General features: G+C 30.9%; 1 protein-coding gene across 1 annotated transcript in view; it reads left to right on the top strand.

Annotated features, from left to right (window-relative positions):
* The first annotated feature begins 3,654 nt into the window (after positions 1-3,654).
* The window catches only part of LOC117173681 (eukaryotic translation initiation factor 4 gamma 2-like), a 160,009-nt gene continuing 153,509 nt past the window's right edge, over positions 3,655-10,154 (top strand). The window contains exon 1 of the mRNA XM_033362321.1: positions 3,655-3,935. The gene's annotated coding sequence lies outside the window, so the exon portion shown is untranslated. The remainder of the gene's footprint in view (positions 3,936-10,154) is intronic.

Raw genomic sequence — 10,154 nt, 5'->3', positions numbered from 1 at the left:
CGGTTTCATATATTTTCCACTAATTCTAAAATTATTAATTATAATTTTCATTCTATATATTGTCTATATATAGTTCTTTAATACTATTCAGTTTTTATTTTTATTTTTCTGGTCCGCAATTTCTACGGACTTTTTTAGACTATTCGTCTAATCAAGTTCTCGTCTGTATTTTCCAATTTCTTAATTATTCTATATTTTAACGTTTTTATAAAAGTATAATTATAATTCCAAGTGATAGGAAAATTGTTCTTTCGGTTTTTAGATGTTAAGACGACAGTTCCAAGCCAGATTACGTTTCGCATTCGCAAACAAAATTAGACGAACAGAATTTCACTGGCATATTCATAAAAATTATCATATTCCATAAAATATATTTTAAAATAAACTTTAAATAATTATAATTGATACATAAAAATCTTCAAGCTTTTTTTACAATTTTATAAATCTTTTTAAATTTTTAAAATATTTTCGACACTGTAAACTTCCCTAAAATAACAAAATGCTGAAACCTAAAAATCCCGAATTAAAAAATTCTAGAATAATGAAATTCTGGACAGTTTACAATATTATCGAATTTGAAAATTCCCGAATAATAAAACTTCAGGTCGAATGCTGTCTAATGATAAAATATACAAACTAGAAAATTCCCGAATTGCAAAAATTGAGAAAACAGTTATGTGGTCAATATTATTTATTTATTAAAAATACAATAATCAAATATTTTTATTATAGAAATTTGGTTTAATTTATTTAAATGATTGTTTTAATTTAAAATAACAATAATTGTATAAAAATGTGATACGAACATAAATTTAAAACACGTGAGCTTCAAATGAAACAAACTTTGCAGGATTCAATGCAAGCTGATTTAATGCGACTTTTATTTTTATTATTTTAAATAATAATTTTACTTTTGCAAGCGTTTTCTGTAATGTACAAAAATAAAATGGACATTTTCAAACAAATTTTTTTTATCCAAAAATACATTTGTTCAATTATTGTTATTTTTAATTCAAACAAGAATTTTTAGAAACTTTAAACATTAAAAAAGTTTTTTCCTCGGTAAAAATATTTTATTATTCTATTAAAAAACAATTTTTTAACTAACTATTTCTTAATTATTCAAATTAGAGAGTTGTCTAGGAAATTTTCTGTCGGCAATTCTTAAATTCGGTAAGATTATAAATTGTGGAGAATTTTCCAATTCGGGACTTTTATATTTCGACAATGCATTGTCGATATATAAAAGTCTCGAATTGGAAAATTTAAAATAAAATTCCCACATCACTGTAGAATTTTAAAGGTCCAGGAAGCTTGTTTAAATGGTCTGAAGGCTTTAAAATATCTTTTCCGAAATTGAAATAAGAATACGATCATAAATAACAAGCAGAGAGGCTATCTCGATAGAGTAGCCGACACTCAAGGGTCCTTTGTTAAGCTGTAGGATTAAAATTTAGAAGTAAAATTTTTTTTAATTTCATAGTTAACAGCCTAAAACATAGTAATTCGGAATCTACGGGTTTCGATGACTTCAGATATCTAACTTTTTTTAAATGCTTAAAATTAGAATTAATAGAACGTTTCTCGTAAATGGAATGAGATACGCCAAAAAAGACAAGATTTTTGAATTCAACTAGAAAATTGTATATCAGTATATAAGTTATAATTATAAATAAGTATAATGAGAAAATTCATCAATTAGAAAAAAGTGTTAATAATTTGAAGAGAAATTTTAAAAGGGAGAGCGGATTAGCGAAGACCAACTACTGTAAATAACTCTGCCCGCCCGGTACGTGACGAAAAAAAAAGGAACATTATATTACCGTCGCACCACTCTTAAAACGACCTCTAAATTAAGGATCTTGAAAAGGACCCAAATCTTTCAAACTATCTCAGAGACTATTTTGTTTCAAATCGACTTTGTTTATAGTCTCAAATGGGCCAAGCTATTTCGCTAAAGAAAACTCGGAGATTTCCTTCGGTAGGGTATTTCAATTAAAAAAAAAAATTGTCAAAGAAAAATGCTTTTAGCACTTGTTTATCTTGAAATGTCTTTTTATAATATTTTTTTTTTTAAATTAAAAATATGATTTTTCGAGAACATTTTTTTTATAATTAAAAAAAGACTGTACCGAAAACGTAGATCAAGCTTCAGATCTGAAAAAATTCAGCGATACATACATGTCAAACTTTTCTAACCTTAAAAAATTTTTCTACTGCTTTACCGTCATATTTTACGAAGAATGAGAAAACAAGAATTCGACTTTGTAGTACGATGAGGGGAGCACCTCGATAGGGCAGAAAATGTGATGTCATATATATATATAATTCCCCACTCCGACTCCCCGTAACGCATCTACGTTGATAATATCTTTGTTTCATGCCTCTGCTAGAGTTCCTCTAGGGAAAGTTTTGTCACCACTTACTCAGCTTCTGATTGGTGCCGTGAAAGCGGAATCGGATGTTTTGACATTAGCGCGACTTTGAAGTCAAATCAAAATTTTATACTACAAATTTTCAATGAAAAAAAAAAATTAAAATGAGAAAAAACATGGGGAAAAATGTCTAATTATATTGCTTGTAAAGTAAAGAAATTGAATTCGGAGGTTATGGTCTTTTCTTCAACACTTTTTGATTAAATTATTTCAAATGAAAATAATTTAATTCAATCATAGAGAAGACCAAAATAAAGATCACATTAAAGTAATATTTTGCAAAATAAAGTTGAGAAATCAGAAATAAGAGAAGTATTCTCATGAGGTTGAAACCTCCTTTTTTACAATAGGTGTGTGTAATGTTTTTTCAGTTCTTAAAACTTGTTTTCAAAGAAGTTTTTATTTCAAAACAATAGGTAAAACGTAAGAGAGGATTTATGATACAACTAAGATGTAAATTACATAAATAAAGCAGAAAAGTTTTTACTGCTGATTTGTTGGAATTATTTTTAAAATAAAATTTGTTTAATTATATAGATATAATAATAAATAATATAATATAATAATAATAATTATATAGATAATTATATAGAGAATTCATGCTGCAAGCGAACGTTCATTTGAAATTATATTTCAAATGTATACATTTTACTATAAATGTAATAATGGAAGGCAAATTACAGTTAAAAAAAGAAGATAGTTCGTTTTTCTTTCAAGTTTAGAACTCTAAGAACCTAAATTCTTATTAGTAAGTTATGTTCATAGCCATACTTTTGCTAGCATATTTGTTTTCAATGTCTTTTTCCTTTGATTTAGCTTGATTACAAATTCTTAGACGAAAGAGCAATTTCGTACAATTGGGTGCAATGATCTGAATACACGAAAATATAAAATGACTTTAACCTCTTCTTAAGGATACTTCAAATGTTTCGCGCTTCGTTACGTACTTCCGATTCCGGTTTCACGACGGCTAGTTGAGGGGGTAACGTGACATAACTCTCCCTAGAGGAACTCTAGCCTCTGCAAGCGGACAGTCTGCATGCAGAAAACCCATAAGAGTGATAGAGATAGAGAATAGTCCATCTCTTTCACTCTTATGGATATTCTGCATGCAGGCTGCCTGCTAGCAGAGGCATGAAAGCACCCTTGTCACGTCGAAAACAATCTGCCTACTACTTCCGTCAAGCAGAGGTATGAAAAGGCCTTAATAGAGATCAGTGATCTCATCCGATCGTTCTAGCACTGAAGTGTCAAGCTTATATTTAAAACTGATTTGCAAATAGTTATGAATCTCTGAGATAACATTATTTTACAAACATCGTTAAATTGGTAGAAATTATTTAAAGTAAATTATGTGACAGGACAGTGGTAAAGTTTGTTAATTACTTAGTTTAATTGCCTTCTTGACGCTGACTTGCCGAAGCTGGGTCATAGGTTTACGGAAGTTGCCGAGGATAACCGATAGATTGCGAAAGCCTTCCCAAACAACAACCGTCGTCCGTAAGTAAATCCTTATGTGATTTTACTCGTTTTTAGTGATTAAAATTGTTCTAGGAAAATGTTGTGAGTGTCTAAAAGTACGGATTTTCACGGGGCTGTAGATAATTGTGTTTTTAATATCATCTAATTTCTTTGAGGTCAAGTATTGATAAAGTGAAAAATTCGTAAGTGCGGACTGTGAATGTTCACACCACGTACATACGTAAGTCGTATTGTGCGTCATGTCGGCAGCCAAGCGTATCCATTGCAGATCTTTTACCAGTTTGATCTGATTTCAGTCGATATTTGCTTAGTCGAAAGCCCCCGTTCTAATTTTCCATGATTGACTCTTTAGTGTACCTTGAGGAAACTAAGCACTGCGGACATTGGTTCACCCTACCACGCACTTATGCACCTGGGCTTTTGACGTTTCGAGGTTGCACTAGACTGCTAGATCTGACAATCAACCTATCTTTGTACCGCTCTCACTGCTTTTAGCAAGTCAAGTTGTTTGGAAACAAACGCAACAACGCAAGTTTGTTTCTCTACACCTCGATGAAGGTGAAGGCCTTTAAATACCAAATTGCATAGCTTTATTCTAATATATAATAGATAAAAAGAGGCGCCAGCCATTTTTTTGGTCCCAAATAAAGCTTTATATTTTAACTCTATATGCTCTACGTACCTGAAATGATTCTCAGGGCAGAAATCTGCGTTAGCAATATATGACAGAATTATAGTGATGATGATTGTGCTATTGTTGCTCCTCCCTCGCGCTTAATTGAGTGTTGTACAGTGCCATCGCCTACTCTGAGCTTTTTTTTATTATTTAAAAATCTTTATGTGAAATCTTAATTTTGGTCAGATTTCCGGTATCTTTACGTGACTCATTGCATGGATTTTTATCTCTTACATTATTTTTGGTTTCAAGACAAATTGTTCGTATTCTTTTTCTTTTGTTATGTCGAGAGGAACCTGTTCCGAGTTTCGCACGGAATTGTTTCATACTGAAATCGCAACATACGAGTCTTATTTTTCTTGCTCGAATTTTTACGAATTTAACGTGGCTAAAGTACAAAGAACGCACGAAATCCCTACTTTTTGGTTATGGCTTTTTTTTGCTTACGACAATGGTACTAGCGTCCTATGCGACATTCGGAACAGATTTTTTTGGTGTCTGCTTATTATTTTATGCACTTTTGTAATATAAGTAGCGTTGAAGAACAAATTATTTTGCCGAAAACTACTCCATTTTATAGGCCTCATTTTTTAATTATTTGTTTTTTCTAGAAGTTCCGGATTTATAAATAATTTCAATGTAAAATAAAGATAGATTTTAGATTGTTTAATAGACTTTTAATGAATTTGTTGCAATACAAGCAATTAAATATGACTACAAAGTCAATGTTCCTACATTAGGTGAAAAAGAATAATGTGTATAATTTGTTAGAAATGTTTGAATGTAGAGCGATCTCGTTACAACAATATGTACGTCCTTGTCTTTAATTTTTGTCACAGAGATCAGCATTGTAAAGACATCTTAAAGGTTCGAACATAGATATTGTTCCAATGATATCGTAAAAATACCGTAAAGAACTTCTCAGCGGGCTCTGAACAAAATCTATGGAAAAAGCCTTTCGGTGAAATAGTTTCATTACGACTTGTCATAAGCATCTTCTGAATCAGAAGAAAACCAAACTTTGACTAAAAGGCCTTTTCCACGCATGTTAGACGGGATTCCTCTGTGTGCCCATTCGAAAGTTTACAAATTTTCAACGGACATGCATAATCATTCATGCAAATACTTCCATTCAAAATTACAAAAAAGAATAAAAAGAACATCTATAAATCCCTTTCTTTCTTTTATTTCTCGTCTTTTTTCCTGAATATTTTTGAAAGTCTTTAAACAAAAAATACAAAACAACGTTCGTGTCAGTTCCTTTGATTGCTCACTAGGATGTTTACAAATTTTCCACAAACATATTTACAAACATACATGCAAATACTTCTATTTCAAATTAAAATTAAAGAAAGAAACAGAAACGAAAAAAAAGGCTGAAATTGTTTTTTGAAAATTCAACTTTTCTGGTTTACATTTAAAATGTCTTCTAGAAAAATCTTAGTCTTGAAATTTTGTTGAAAAATGTACTACTACACTGAGAAAAATGGATAAAACTCTGTAATTAATAATATGTTACCAAGTATAATCTTTACTATTATAACTGGGACATCAATAAGGATTAAGCGAACTAAAAGATACAGATATTAAAGAATAGAAAATACCAGATAAAATCGTGGATTATAAATTGAAATAGGAGATTTAAAAATTTTTAATTTAAAGATATTCAAACTTAAAATGCAAAATATTAAAATCTATAATCAAAGAAACATATAGATGTTATAAAAACATTTTAATTTTCCGAAGTTACGTTTAGAACTGTGGACGTTTATGAAACAAGAGAAATACGCATTCATCGCTCTTAAAACATTTTATCGACGTCTTTTGATTTGAAAATGCACTATTTCGGTTGAATGATTAAAATGACAATGAAATTATTTTAAAATTTTGAATTCTATATTTACTTACAATGTTGAACACCAGTTTACATATGGAACAAATACGTACATTTACATAGGGGCATTCCACACAATATTTGCCATCAAAAAATTTTTTTTACGTAAAATATTTTCTTTTTTGTTTAACCCTAAAAAATATTAGATACGTATTTGTTTATTTCAATATGACATGCAAAGTTTTCGAGAAAATTAAAAAAAAATGTTATGTTCTAAAAAAAGTATCTTTTTTCAAATGCTTATACTGCAATATTAAACAAAGACATGAACATTCATACGGAAGATAAAATGTGGGCCTTTTCCTCAACTTTCGAATAAAGTATATTAAAGTTCAGTTTAATTATTTATTTAATGATATAAATCAAATATTTATAAAAAAGTAGATTTTTTTCCAATTTGGACCTGTTTTTTATTTTAAAGAGTGGTCTAAACGTTTTCCTTGGTCTGGTAAAAATTTGGGAGTGGATAGTCAAATACTTTCGAAGCAATGCATTTTTGAATAGTGGCTCGCGTGCGCGAAGTGTGCCGTAGCGTGACTCGCTCGGACTGGGATTCGACTTGGTTGATTTATTTATTAGATATTAGATATATTTATTGTACTAAATAAATAATTAAAGTGGATTTTAGTATACTTTATTCGAAAGTTGAGGAAAAGGCCCACCTTTTATCTTCCGTATCAAGCAATTGAAAAAAGGTACTTTTTTATAAACATAAATTTTGTTTTTAATTTTCTCGGTAACTTTGCGTGTCATATTGAAAGAAAGAAATACGTATAAAATATTTTTGAGTGTTGAACAAGAAAAACATATTTTACGTAAAAAAAATTTTTGGTGGAAAATATTGTGTGGAATTCCCCATACGTAACACTTTGTATTATTTATTTAATACAATACACATAATTTGTGAAATAAACAACACGTAGAGCAATGTCATTGACCGTAAGCCCCCAAAGTAAATGGCAAGTTGATACGGATAAGGTCAATTTTCACCTGAGATGTTCGTCTTATGATGAGGAAAGTAAAAATGGGTGCCCTCCACGTCGGAGTGGATGCGTTTAGCGGTGGCGACAAAAGTGGCTGGCAGAAGTGTTGTCAGGCGGCTTCAAAGTCACTGGAAATTCAGGCGACATTTCTTAAAATTGACTTTACAGGAGAAAGTTTCAGACAAAAGTAGGCCCCTAGCACTTTGATGGGTGACAATGACCATCTGTCACATACGACCGGGTTGTGTATTCGAATTTTGAAAATCTGGTTAAACTCTGGGGGTGGTTTTCTGCAGTTTTCCGCTAATCAGGCCAAATGTTTAGGCAACTGCGATGAATTCGAATAAACTCGTTTGTAGCCGCATTGTAATTAAATTGTACTAAAATTCATACCGACTATTATGAAACTACTGGAAGAAATTGATAAAAGGAAATAATGACTGAAACTAATGAAAATGAAAGTTTAAACCATTATACAGTTTTAATTTCTATTTTAATTCTTATTAAATATATAGTGTATACGTTTTCTTATAAAAACTAATTTGTTTAAAATCTTCAAATGGTTCAAAATCTAAAAAACAGTTAAGTTATGAATTTCTTAATGAAATCTATTTTTATAGTTAATCATTAGCGTAAATTTGCAAAGTATGCTATATGTAGTTTAAATAATAAATCATGAAAATTTTATTATTATAATTAATCGGAAAGGCGTTCTTAGTTAAATTTGTAAAAAAAGGCTGACCCTATTCGTTGAAAAATAGCCAAATTATGAATTTTGTTATGAAAGTTCTTTAAATAATTAATAATTCTTGTAAACTTAACAAATAACTTAGGAAAGATTCATCGCAAAAACAATCTTAGTTAACTTCGTAAACAAATTGTGTTTATTAGTTGAAAAATACCCTTACTCTTACGTGAAAAATAGCCAAACTATAAATTTTTTGATAAACATTTTTTAAATAATTAATAATTGTAAATTTTCAAAGCATCGGAGAGAAAAAATCATCGAAAAGATATTCTTAGTTAATTATGGTAAAAAATGAAGCCTACTTGTAGAAAGAAATCAAACTCTCAAATTTTTAATTGAAATTGTTTCAATAATTAATAGTTCTTGTAAATTTACAAAGCAACATAGAAAAAGAGTCATTGAATGGACCATCCTAGTTGATTTCGAAAACAAATTGACTTGTAGGATAAAGGTCAAACTTTTAATTTTTTGATTAAAATTGTTTAAATAATTAATAGTTCTTGTAAATTTGAAAAGCAGCATAAAAAATAGTCATCTGATAGACATTCTCAGTTGACTCCGTACAAAAATTGACTTGTAGAAAAAAGGCCAAACTCTGAATTTTGAAATAAAAATTCTTTAAATACTTAATAGTTCTATTAAATTTGCAAAGAAACATAGAAAAGAGTCATCGTATAGACATTCTTAGTTGATATTGAAAACAAATTGACTCGTAGGATAAAGGCCAAACTTAACAATTTTTAATTAAAATTTTTGAAATAATTAATCTTAGAAAAAAGGTCAATTTTAGTTTTTTAATTAAAATTGTTTAAATAATTAATAGTTTATGTAAATTTGCATAGCAAAATAGAAGTCATCGGGTAGACATTCTTCGTTAACTCGGTAAACAAATTTAGGAATGTTTACATCCATAATGTAAACAGATCCCTCGAACGTGCCTTGATGCTTTAGAGCAGCGATTCTCAAACTTTTTTGCAGTTTTCAGGGAGGGGCAGGGCCGCCACCCTACCATTTTTTCCCCTCTACTGGAACCCAAGGGCGATACTTAACTGTCGGCCATGCGGGAGGTTGCATGCTTCACTCGAGAGAATTAGAACCGGTTGAGAAAAATTAAAATGTGTTAAAATGTTAATAAATCAAATTTTAATTGGTTGAATCAATTTCTTAATCTGACTTTAAGCAAATGAAAGGAAAGTTGATGAAAATCGGTTAATATCTTCAATGCCAATAGGCAGTTCTTGTAACTTTGCATGTAGTTAAAGATATGCTTAATTACTCGAAATGTTCACCGATTTTCATCAATTTTTTTTTCATTTTCTTAAAATCACACCCGGAAAATCATTTAGATAATTAGAATTGAATTGAGCCATGTCTTTAGGATTTTAGTTATTGAAACAGCCTTAAATTTCATGACAATGAAAGGGTCCTCATAGCGGGGGGGGGGGGGGGGGGGGGGGGGGGGGGGGGGGGGGGGGGCTGCTGTGCTGCTGGGCCCGGCTGACTTTCCCCCTAGGGGACTGTCCGGCCCGGGGTGGCTTCCCCCGACCGCGGTCGGGCCGCCGGGCAGATGACATTTCCGCCACAGCTACCTGTGTACCGTTCCCCCACTACGCGGCTTCTACTGACCCTGTCGAGCTGCTGCCAGTGAGCTTGGTCAGCGGGGAGCATTTGTTCCTAATGAGGCCTAAAATATGGAATATGAAATTTTTTAAATTTCCCACTTAGTAAATCACAAATATGATATTCGAAATCTACGAATTATAACGATTCCAACGATATGTTGTTTGACTCATAGAGTTGAAAAAAAGTTTATACATGTTTGACACAAAAAATAATGTTCCTTCGTTTAGAATATTTGGTGGCCCTGAAAAGGGCCTGTTTAATTTGTAAATACGCTATTATACTACTACTACTACTAACATCTGGAAAAAACGTT

This window comes from Belonocnema kinseyi, chromosome 5 (assembly GCF_010883055.1).
Source record: "Belonocnema kinseyi isolate 2016_QV_RU_SX_M_011 chromosome 5, B_treatae_v1, whole genome shotgun sequence".
In the NCBI taxonomy this organism is placed as follows: domain Eukaryota; kingdom Metazoa; phylum Arthropoda; class Insecta; order Hymenoptera; family Cynipidae; genus Belonocnema; species Belonocnema kinseyi.
Note: the sequence above shows the minus strand (reverse complement) of the source record. Positions and strands in the feature narration are given on the sequence as shown.